The sequence below is a fragment of the Mus caroli genome, chromosome 16 (assembly GCF_900094665.2).
Source record: "Mus caroli chromosome 16, CAROLI_EIJ_v1.1, whole genome shotgun sequence".
NCBI lineage: Eukaryota > Metazoa > Chordata > Mammalia > Rodentia > Muridae > Mus > Mus caroli.
In genome coordinates this window covers 20,763,752-20,776,004 of record NC_034585.1, presented here as the reverse complement: position 1 = coordinate 20,776,004, position 12,253 = coordinate 20,763,752, and the positions used below count along the sequence as shown (strand labels likewise).

At 46.2% G+C, this 12,253-nt stretch overlaps 2 long non-coding RNA genes across 3 annotated transcripts in view; both read right to left on the bottom strand.

Moving 5' to 3' along the window:
- The window catches only part of LOC115029546, a 7,988-nt gene extending 2,612 nt beyond the window's left edge, over positions 1–5,376 (bottom strand). Inside the window, exon 1 of the long non-coding RNA XR_003835104.1 lies at positions 2,196–5,376. This is a non-coding gene — a long non-coding RNA (uncharacterized LOC115029546). The remainder of the gene's footprint in view (positions 1–2,195) is intronic.
- Positions 5,377–5,544: 168 nt separating this feature from the next.
- The window catches only part of LOC110311866, a 34,759-nt gene continuing 28,050 nt past the window's right edge, over positions 5,545–12,253 (bottom strand). Inside the window, exons 7-8 of one of the 2 annotated variants that reach the window (XR_003835118.1) lie at positions 8,257–8,348; positions 5,545–8,095 (exon numbers count right to left, since the gene is read on the bottom strand). This is a non-coding gene — a long non-coding RNA (uncharacterized LOC110311866). Of the gene's footprint in view, positions 8,349–12,253 lie in introns of both variants that reach the window. The other variant, XR_002380005.2, reaches the window with a different exon arrangement.

The following is a 12,253-nucleotide window of genomic DNA, read 5'->3' as shown; positions in this document are numbered from 1 at the left end:
ACACACACACACACACACACACACACACACACACACACACAGAGAGAGAGAGAGAGAGAGAGAGAGAGAGAGAGCCTTCCATTTTAATAAGCCCTAAGCAGCTCAATGGTTGGGCGCTTCTAGACCTCCCCGTGGCTAACACACTCTCCCCTCTGATATTCCTGAGTTATTATTTACTAAAATCTATATTCTAACTTGTTTGCCTGGACCCAGTTGGCCAGCCCTCTTGGGCCACATTCTCCCGGCTCCTTCACATGGTTGTTTACTCTCAATTCTCCATCTCTCAATCCTGATCTACCTGCTTGCCCATCCTGGAGATTCTGCCTTTCTCTCTCTCTCCTGTGTTTCTTGCCTGGAAATCCTAAAATCCTCTGTCTCATTGACCACCACCAACTTAATTTCTCAATCAGAACCAACTGGGGACAGAGTCCCTCAGCACAGATGTGTGGGGTTCCTGTGTGATTTGGGGAGCCAAGTTACTACAAATAGCATTAGAACCAATCTGCAACGGGTGGTAGTATACCTGTTCTAAGAGATTTGTGAGAGGCCAGGGTGCTGAACTTGGTTCTTCTTTATTCTTAGTTAACTCCTTAGTGAGCTCAGCCAGACTCAAGGTTTGCCCTATCACCTATGTATCAAAGACTCGCAAACATAAGTTTGTAGCCAGCCTGTGCTCACATGGCCAATGAATCTTCTAATAAATACTCGGAATTTAATGTCATGGTTTGAATAGGTTTGGTCTTCATAGACTCTTATGTGTAAATGCTTGGCCCACAAGGAATGGCACTGTAAGAAGGTGTGGCCTTGTTGGAGTTGGCATTGTGTTACTGCAAGGGTGGGTCTCCTAGGTTTAAAATCTGCCCAGTGTGAAATTCTAGGCTCCTCCTGGCTGCCTGACAGTCCCCTTTGGCTGCCTTGAATCAAGATGTAGAACTCTCAGGTCCTTCTCCAGCACCATGTCTGCCTGGACATTGTCATGTTTCCTGTCTTGATGATAATGGACTGAACCTCTGAAACTGTAAGCCAACCCCAATTAAATGTCTGCCTTTATAAGAGTTGCCTTGGTCATGGTGTCTCCTCACAGCAACGGAAACCCTAACTAAGATACTTACAATGCCCCCAGGTACGTTCCCCACTTTTCTCTGAAAGCCTGTTCACTAACATTCCCCAGCTCAGTAAAGGACAACTCCATCTTCCGGGTGTTCAAGCCACAAACTAGGATCATTTGAAATCTGCTTCCTCTATTACCCCAGACTCTCTAAGTAGAGGTATGCTGTTCATTCTACACTTAAAACATCTATCTAATCTAAACTTTTCTCACCCTCTATGCCAGGCTACCATTACAGCAGTCTGTGAACCAGTGCCATTTCTCGTCTCTTCCACCTTGCAGCCTACTCTAAGCACAACAGGGATTGTGTAAAACACAAGCTGTGCTCTCAGTTCCCTCGCAGCAGCCTCTCACAACCTGTCTTGACCCTTCTTGAGTCAGAGAGAAAGCTAGACTTAGAGAGCTCCTTAGACCAGCCTCTTTATGTCCCTCATCCCACCTGTCTATCTCCTTCTCCCTCACGTCCAGCCACAAGGCTTCTTCACCATCCTAGAGCATCCAGCTGTTCTCAAAGTCCTTGTACTAGCTGGTTCCTCTGCCCCAAACACTGCTACAGGTATCTCAAGAGGACTGACCTTCTGTCTCCACTCCAACATCATTTCTTGAATAGGGTTTACTGGGCATCAAAAACACTTCTTTTGCCACCTATCATCTCCCACACATACACTGTTTGTTCCCTAATGTTTACCATTTGTTTTCTGTATCCCTGGGCTAGCATCAAGCTCTGGATTTTCTGTTTTGTTTCTCTAAGGATGAAAAAGAAGTACTATACAAACACATGTACATATATGTACAGGCATATGTGTGTGCTGTGCTTATATGTAAACGCATGTGTATATGTATATGCTGCATGTTTTATATGTGTTGTATATATAGTATATGTATGTGTATGTATATGCTGTATATGTACACATGTGTGTGTGTGCCTGTGTGTTTGTGTGTGAGATGTGTATGTACATTTTTATGAGAGAAAGAACAGGTGAATGACTGACTATAAAAATGTTGAGAAGAGTGTCTGCCACCAAGTGAGTAGCAATCACCGATATTAACCAAACGGCTAGTAATCATTAGCCACCATCAACATTACCTCCATTCTTCAGACCAGAGTTTGCAGTGCAAAGCAGTTCAGCCTGCAGTGAAGACCATGGGGGAGGGAGAGCAGCAAGGACCACTTGCAGTTTAATGAAGCTTAGTCGAGACTCATTTCTTCAGTTGACTTTGTAGCTGCTCCTTGAGTTTTCACCCAACGGCTCTCTTGTGCCAGGCTTGGATGAATCCCTTGAACCCACTCTGGCAGGGTTCTGCTGAAATCACTGCTCTGTGCTGCTTGGGAGAACCACAGGCCTAATTTAGCCAGCAGGAAATAAAAATTAATAACCTCAAAGAAACCTCAGCCTGATTTTGCTATTACCTCATTTCTAGGGGTTTTTTGGTCATTAAGACCATATTAGAAAATTAAGCCCAAACCTGAGAGCTGGTAGTGGTTATCACTTCTGAACAAGGACAGGCAGGCTCAGGATTCCAGCGAGCAGCCCAGAATACAAACCATGTTTAATATTTGGAGGCTAGAAAGCTGGCCTAATGGTAATGCTGTTTTACATAACGTTTCTGTCTGTAATTTTTAAATATGGATTTAGAAGTTGAGGGTAAGAATGAGGAGGGCTAAGAAGCACCAGCAGACACCCCAACATGAGGTGTGATGGTGAAGGTAAGAAATGGTTGGAGTCTAGATACATCTTAAAGGAGAGTCCATTGATATTTTCTGGTGTGAGGGAGACTTGGGTTTCCCACATAACACTACAGTTTTTGGCCTAAATGCCTGGAAAAGCTAAAAGCACTTAGATTAGATGGGAAAGGGATCGTTGACCTTGGCACACTGGTGGTGTCTGGCACCATGTGGCTGAGGCGATGTAGGCTGTCCTAAACAGTTTTGTACATAAGTATACCCCATTCTACTCTGTACTTTCCCCATTGGTCTGGGAACAAGAAAAGGTCCAACCTCAGAGTCCTTAGCCACTAGATCCTCCCTGCCTTGCTGTTGGCTCTCTTCAGAATAAATGACTTTCCTGAATGAGTTTTACAGAAGTGAATGACTCAAATCAGCCACGTACACACCTACTGAGCAAACACGAAGAACCCTCGACACGAAGACCGTGTCTGAAAGTCCTGGTGTCCATTTAATGCTCCACAGCAGGAGGAAGGGGAGAGTTTAATGACAGAAAGGGTTTAAGTGAAGATCATGGATGGTCCCTTACACTCATAAGCATGAGGGATGTAATGGAGCCCTTTGTGCAGGAGGATTCCTGGCCACTGAGGCATGCCCAAAAGGGGGCACTTTTCTTGAAACAGAAAAGGGGTTAAGAATGGGAACTATAAATTCGGGGTCTCCCAGGGCCTGACACTATTTTCATTTCAATGATGAAAGTTCAGGAATGAATGAAGCAGCATGAGCCAAAGAAAATCTCATCTAGGTTGGTGGGGAGGGGCTCAGCACACTTTGGAAAGGAGCGCGTGCAGTGTGGAAGCCTGACTAGTGTACCCAGGAGACTCCAGACAGTCCAGGGACTGCCAGGAGAGAGACAGGGCCTCAATTGGTGTCAAAAGGATGGCCCTCTGACCATTCTCACTAGGGAGCTGTGCTACAGTTTTCAACTGGCAAAGTGCAGTCAAGACTATTGGGTTCATAATAGCACCATCACCTCCTCCCTGCTTACCTTCTTTAAAAACTGGTATTCACATTTCAAACTAGAAATGTGGGTGACCTAGGAATATCTGGGAGGTTTTTGTGGGCAGATGGGCACCAGTGGAATCACTAAGGTCAGCTGGGTCAGAACCCAAACATCCACCTACCTCTCAGAAAGAGAGCCATCGAGGTCCATCTCTCAGTCCAATCAAGGGAAGAAGAGGGGACTGAGCCATGGGAGAAGGCACAGTTTTCTAGAGGTGTCACTGGGGAACCCCCCCCCACCATTCTTCATTGAAAGCAGTAGTTGAAACAGCCCAAGAAAACCAAATGCTCTGAAGGACCCACACGAGTCAATCTTCATACTTGAAGGGAGGCATCTGACCCTCAGAATGTTCTTCAGTGAAAATGGAGTAGCTCCTATCTGAAGGGATTCTGGTATGAGAATGACAAGCTGGCCAGGTGGACTGCCATGCAGGGGAAGAGACTCACGCCAAGTCTAGAGACTTGGTTTCCCAGGTTGAAGCTGCCACTGAGTCTTTCTTGACAAGTCATATCACCTCTCCATGTCACAGTCTCTTCATCAACAAAATAGCACAATGATTCTCTAGCCTCTTCAGGTCATAATTCAGTTTATTTTGACAACGGGATAGAGCTTTAAATGGAAGAAGATACCTTGCAAGCTAGCAGATAGGTTGCAATGAATGGCCCATAAATTACCATTGCCGGAGTCTAACGCTGTCTGGAAAGTGTCTTGAGTGACACAGTTATAGCAGCTAAGACGTGCTGCATAACAAGTCATACATCCTTTAATTGGTCACTTCTGGCTTTTTCCAAGTCAGCTGGGTGATTCTGTCCAACTCTGAGCAGAACTTGGCCAACGCTGACTTTACAACGCTGACTATACATGGTCAACTTGCACATTTCTGGTAACTCTGGTCTGCTCTCTCCCACACGCCCCTGATATATGTCCAGCAGCCTGGCTCAGCCCTGGTGGCAGAGACCCAAGGGAGACAACGACCACCACTCTGAAAGCTTTTGCTGGGACTGAGTTTGATAATGATCTGGTACAAGCCTGCCAGTCAAACCTGAAGTATCCCGTGGAGGCATGGGAAATTATCATGTTTCCTATATAGTAGCTACTAGGGAATGAGTATAGGAATTAACACTAAGAAGGCTAGAAAACACAGCAAACACTTGAACTGGGCAGGAGGGATTCAAGAGGAAAAAAGGCTTAGTCGTACATTAGCTAGAGCTTGTCCTTGAACAGATCAGACAACCTGGGCCTGAGTGACCAGGAAGATAAGATCTGGTGACCATATTATGCAGCCAGGTAGGGCACTGGTGTCAGGGATGCTGAGGCAGCAGGATACCAGATGGCTGGAGGAGGTGAAGGACCCAGGGCTCATACTGTGTTTCTATTGCTCAAACACCCATCTTTCAAATTCAATCCCACATTGCATAGCTGATTTTCCAACTTACTTTCCCCATACTAGAATTAAGTTCTCTTTCCCAATGTCCTAATTAATCAATTGTGTTAAAGAAAACAAATAATCTGTAGGGTACTTAAAAAGAAACTGAAGGGCTGGTGAGGTGGCTCAGTGGTTAAGAGCACTGACCGCTCTTCCGGAGGTCATGAGTTCAGATCCCAGCAATTGCATGGTGCCTCGCAACCATCCTTAATGAGAAATAAATAAATAAATAAATAAATAAATAAATAAATAAATAACCTATGGGTAGGAGTGAGCGGGGAAATAAATACATAAATAAATAAATAAAATAAATAACCTATGGGTGGGAGTGAGCAGGGCAGGAGCGAGCAGGGTGGGAGCAAAAGGAAAGGGGGGTGGGAGGAGGGAAAATAAGAAACTGAATAAGACAAAAAGAAGAGTTGTTACTCCCATTTCATTCTTGAGGCCAGTCCAATGCTTAGTAAATGGCAGCCAGAACCAAACAGAGGCTCCTATTTCTAAGGTCATTGCTAGGTCCTTTGGTCTATACTGATTCTGGCTCTGGGATGCAGGGAATCCCTCAGGCATGCATGTATGGAGCAGCAATATGAAACAGAGAGGAGCAGGCACAGTGCCTAGAGCATCCTGGCAGAGGGATTCATAAGACAGGCAGCGTTGCATAGCTGACAAGAAGCTTCGCCCTTCCCGTGCAGGCTGGGTACCACTCCACGAGGCAGCTGCTGGCTAAAGATTATGACTCTGTAGCTTCTGCTGCAGCACAGCTTCAAGCTTCAGCATCTTTTCAGGGCTGGCAGCCTCCTAGGAATGCTCGAATAAAATCGACGACCTCCTGGGTACCACCGAGGCAACCGTGGGACTCTTCACCTCCGCAGATTCTCCTTAGACAGTGCAGTCTACTCTCGTTACAAACGCGGAAGCTGCCGAGGCGCGTAGCTATCACACAGTGTGACTGTCAAACATTAGGTATTTACAGCTGAGAGAAATCATATGTGGCTACACAATGTGTCTCAGGAGCTACTAAAAAAGCATGGTAATACAGAACATTCTGGATGGGAGAGTCTGTGACATTCACCGGATTGTCAGAGAGGGTTCACAAACCCAGGCTGACAATAGTCTACAATTCCTTTCCCATGTCCTACCTTTGCTCTGAGCCCAGGAAGAGGGGGCATTTATTTGTACCAAACCATGCCGCTTCTTGCCATCCATACCCATCCTCTAGAACAAGGGGTACGCAAGAGATCCCACTAGGACCAGCTCAGAACATTTCCTTGCCTATGTCCGGATTTGAGGTCTGAACCAAAACCGCTGGGAGAAGTACAGAGACAACCTCTAAACCCTTTGAAAGTGTGGAAGGGGCTGATTTTAAAATTTGCATATTCAAAGACAACTAATGATTAGTTTCATTGCATCCTCCAAAATTAGTATTTTTCTCGAAATCTCTGAATTGCCTTCTTTAGAGATTAGGTGCTACACCCGAGGCACTTGGGAGCGCATAGACAAGCCCTGCTTTGTGCCGAAGAAAATCCTCTAGTGTCACCTGGTGGCCAGTATATGTCACTGCACCCTTCACAACAGGTTTGTGCCAGTTCTTTCTTAAATTACTTTTAACCCCACTCATTTCTGCTAGCCCGTGTGTTGACGCCCAGAGACTTTGTAATCTTTTAAAATGGTGACAGAGACAGGGTCAGACCTCCTTTCTCACTGCCCAGCTCTCTCCAGTTCTATGCAGTGCCTCCCCGTGACTCCCCATACTTTACCTTCTCCCTGACAGAGTAAAGTAGAGATGGGACAAGGGTGACTTCTCTGCTGCCACTGGGAATTTCCCTCTCAGCAGCCTCCTTTACTCAAAGTAATAATCTTGACTTTCTAGTCTCCTGAAAGCCCTGCTCACACACTATATTCAGGGCTCGCGCTTTGGCACCCCTGCATATGTGAGAGATCATCTCATCTACAGAACAGCGCAGCCCAGATCGAAGCCAACAGTGTCCCGTCATGTCTGTCTGCACGACCAACTGTCTGACTGTTTTCTGGATCCTGGGTAGAGCAGGCTGTGGTCCTGTATGCTGAGCTCACACTCAGACCTAAGCCCAGCAAGTACCTCGATAACCACAGAGCTGAAGGTGTGGCTTACACAGGGGCACCTTAAAAGCTTTGAACTCAAGCTGTAAAGCTCAATATAGCGTCCAAGATTTGAAGATGATGCCTTTGGGGGTGTTGGTCTCACCCTTTACTTGCTTTCTAGTTTTTGGTGTATTGAGGTAAGGCCTCACTGGTAAGGTCTCAGTCTAGGTTGGACTGAAACAATGGCATTTCTCCCCAACTTAGCCTACCAAGTGCTGGGGTTATAAGCATGTGTCACCATATAAAGTTGAGTTTACAAGGGCTTTAGTGTAAAGCATTTTGGTGAAAAGGAACTGCCATGCCCAGAAGTGTAAGCCTGTGTGTGTGTGTGTGTGTGTGTGTGTGTGTGTGTGTTTAGGGTGGATCTCAGGGTTGTAAAGCACTCTGAGAGCCAGTCTAAGAACTGCACAAGGGCCAAATCACAACAGGCTATGTATGCCATGATGTCTAGGGACGACATGAGTCTCGAGAGATCCAGCAGAGGGTGTCCCAGGAAATGGCATGGAATCCCAGGAGAGGCCATCCACGGTGCAGATCTCTGCCCTGTCAGTTCAATGGGTAGCAAGCTATCTGGGTGGTTCCTGAGCCGCACTGAAGAACCTCTGAAGGAAGTGATGAAGAGAGACGGGCAGAAACGGTGTGGCGTAGATGGGACACGGAAGAGGTAGGAGCAGAAGAAGAAAGGAAGCAAACACGTAAAGAAGAGGCACTCTGAAAAAACACAAAAGCAGAGCCAACAATACAGTTAAGTGAGGTGCAACTAGATATGGTTAAGTGAGGCATGAACAAAAGAAAGCCTGACTGGACAGGCTTAGACACTCAGGCACCTTCAGGATGTCTGGGACAAAAGCCAGGGAGCAGAGGGTACTCACCATCCAGGTGGGAGAAGTACTGTAGAGCAGTGGTTCTCAACCTGCGGGTTGCGCCCCCTAGGGGTGTTGACTGACCCTTTCACAGGGGTTCCCTGCAACCATCAGAAAATACAGATATTTACATTATGAATCGTAACTGTCAAAATTACAGTTATGAAGTAGCAACAAAAATAATTTTATGGTTGGGGTCACCCCAATATGAAGACTCATATTAATGGGTCACACACAGCATTGGGAAGGTTGGGAACTGCTGTTCCAGAGACTCCACTGAGGAAGAAAGTGGAGGGAGGCTGCAGGACAGCTGGAAGGGGACACACGGCGACAGAGAAGGATGATACATTTGTGTCAGGAAAACTGAAGTCTCTGTGCAGTGAGAACGGGCAGCCACAGCAGTGTCTGCAGAGGGCAGAGAGGACGAGGGTACCCTAGGCTGGGGCTGGGAGAAGGACCCTGAACCCAAGTGAGCAAGTATGCAAGAGGAAAAGTAGGCGCACAAGCCAATCTGAAGGTTAAGTAAAGGTAGGGACGCTGAGAACGGCCATGCGGCAGAAGCTGACCTAGTGAGATTTCAGTTGATCTAGAGCTTGGTGAAATAACAACTGAGCGCAGACTCAAAGACGCTGGGCATCTAGAGTGGAGATGGGCTACATGCTGGCTTCAACTATACAAAAGTAAACAATACTGTTGGGTTCAAAGTGCAAGAGCAAGAGGGTTGACTGGGATTCAATAATAGCAGCCAAACAACTGCAGCATCAGTGGATAGTGGCCTCTGTTGTGGTTTGAGAAGGAGAGATCCTCCAAAGGCTCACGTGCTGTGGTCTGGGTTCCCAGATTGTGGCACTATTGTGAAGCATAGAGAGCATTCGGGAGCTTGACTGGCACAAAGCAGTCGACAGGGAGGGCCTTTGAACTCCTCTCTGTCTCTGTGTGTCTTTCCCTTTTTCTCTGTGTCTGTGTCTGTCTGTCTCCATGTGTGTGTCTCTGTCTCTCTGTATATCTCTGTGTCTGTGTGTGGGTGTGTCTCTGTATATGTCTCTCTCTCTCTCTGTCTCTCTCTCTGCGTCTCTCTCCCATGTGTGTCTGTCTGTCTCCATGTGTGTCTCTCTCTGTCTGTATATCTCTCTGTCTATGTGTGGGTGTGTCTGTCTCTCTCTCTGTCTCTCTGTGCCTCTCTCTCCCGTGTGTGTCTGTCTCTCTCTGTCTCTCTCTGCCTCTTTCTCCCATGTGTATGTGTGTGTGTCTGTGTGTCTGTCTGTCTCTGTCACTGTGGGTGTATGTGTGTGCACTGTACATTTCCTGGTGCTACTCTGTAAGGCAGTCCTACCCTCCTACCATATACAGAACCACATGCCCCTGCCAGGCCTCCCCACCTAGATGGACTGAGATTTCTCTGAAATTATGAACCAAAACCTCTGCCTCCTCCCTTAAGTTGCTTCTGAGCAAATTTCATCACAGCAGTGGAAGAGTAACAGAGACACTTTCCGTTTTGCTAGAAGGGTCTAGGAGGCTGAAAAGCAGAAGGATTGAGGTTATCACTACAGAGTCTCAGAACTTTAGGTTTTCTACCTACTATCTACCATTTCACTCATCTGAAGCTTTGAAGCTGTGAGTGCTGTGTTTACTGAAACAAAGCCCTATTCTCTGAGACATAGATGTGTGTGTGTGTGTGTGTGTGTGTGTGTGTGTGTGTGTGACTGTAAGCAATGGCATTTTAATCATAAATTAGAGCCATGTACTGACTGGTTTTGTGTGTCAACTTAACACAAGCTTGAGTCATCAGAGAGGAAGGAGCCTCAGTTGAGGAAATGCCTCCATGAGATCCAGCTATAAGGCATTTTTTCAATTAGTGGTCAACGGAGGAGGGCTCAGCTCATGGTAAGTGGTGCCATCCCTGGGCTGGTGGTTATGGGTTTTATAAGAAAGCAGACTGAGCAAGCCAGAGAAATCAAGCCAGTAAGCAGCACTCCTCCATGGCTTCTGCATGAGCTCTTGCCTCCAGGTTCTCACCCTGTATGAGTTCCTGTCCTGACTTCTTTTAATAATGAACAGTGCTATGGAAGTGTAAGCCAAATAAACGCTTTCCTCCACACCTTGCTTTTTCAGACATGATGTTTTTTCACAGCAATAGAAACCCTGACTATTACAAGCCAGTCCTTTGCAACTGTTGTGTTTTATAAAATGCCTCGGTGAGGGGAGACCTTGAATGGCTCTGCCAAGGTGTCACCCTGGACAATTAGGTCATATGACAGGCCTAATATAAAAGGGAGTTCACTTGGAATCTAGAGATGGGGATAGAGGCAGAGGAAAGAGGGCAGAGGACAGAAAGAGAAAGGCGAGAGGAAGAAAGAGGGGAAGAGGCTGGCTGGGGACACATGGGGAAGAGAGAGAATAGGTAAAGAGGGGAGAAAGAGAGGGAGAGTGGGGAGGGAGAGTCCTTTTATACAAGGGTACCTGGCTGTTGCTAGGTAACTGTTAGGCGGAGCCTAAAGAAAAGGCTAACAGGGACTACTCTCAAAACCAAATACCCAAAAGGTATGGTTGCAAATAAGGTTCATAACTATCCCTGGCACTTGGAGATGATGCTTGGAACACTGGGATGCCAGAGGGGAAGTTCTGCTTCTGCAGGTATGAGATAGAGGTCAGAGAATGCTCTTGATGGAACTGGAGCAAGACCAGAGCCACAGAGCTGCTTAGCAGCCCAGGGAACTAGGCTGCAGGTGGCTAGTTTCTGTCCTAAAGCCTAAAGAGAAACTGCCTTCCCTGTGCTTCACACATAGTCAGAACCAGCCGCAAACATGACAAACGTGTGTGCCCGAGACCACAGCTTTCCATGGTCTATTCACGGCATTTGTTGGTTACTGTATAGAAGCATGTAGGCAACCGGTGTCACAATCCCATCCTCCCCAGGAAGCTGGGGACAAGAGGACCACTTGAGCCCAAAAGTTTAAATCTATCCTGGACAACACAGTGAGATCCTGCCCTTAAAAAAATTACAAAAAAAAAAATTAGTTTCCAAGATAAATCTAAGCATCGTCCACCTATTCTTATGGTTTTCAACTGTTTCTAAACCGCACATGGTTTAATGATACTGCGGATGTGGTGTGAGGAGACAAAGAAGTACTGAGAAGTTTAGACAAAACTCAGCATGTCTGCAGAACAGAGTACAAATGAGCAGAATCATCTGCCATCTCCACGTCGGGCTTGGTTTTGTCAGTCCCTGTGCCTCCCATAGCCTCTGCCTTCCCACCCTGTGTTTATGCAGTGTACAGTGTGCCGACTTTTCTTAAGTTTCTGCAGCCATCACGGGTTTTAGGGCTCTCTCTACTTACCCCACACAGCACCCCCTCCTCCTCTGCACATTCCTTTACCCCAGCAAGCCTCTGGTCTGCTTCCTGTCTCTCTATTGTTTTGCTTTTGTAGAAGTTTCATATAAATGAAACCATAAAACATTTGCCTTTGATGTTTAGCTTCTTCACTTAAAATAACGCCTGGGATGACTGGCCCTGTTTTACAAGTACGCGTAATTCATTCGTTATATTTAGATCTTCTTTTCAGGTGCAACCCATTTTTTAACAAATTCTACCCTACCACCCCAAGTGCTGAAGTCTCCAGATTTGTTATTTGTGGGCTTATAATTCTCCCATTACAGCTTCTGTAGACTCTTCTTGCCACAGCGAAACCTTGCATCCTTTGTAGGAAAGCCTCTGAAATGTTTTATTGGCCTGTTCTATAGGGAGGGAAACTATTGACCCTTTCCTTTCAGTCACTTGATCTGCACCATACAGTGCATACTGTGTAAAACGTATTTCTCAATGAGCATGAGAGTGAAACATATTTCTTGGAAAAGCATTTATTTAGGCAGTGCCAAATAATATTCATGAGACACTAAAGTCTCATTAAAATAAGTTAATCGTCTATTTGGGTCCACAGAGATCATGAATTCCAGTAAGGCGGTCTGCAGAAGAGGTGGACATGGCCCTGGGGAGAAAATTAACTT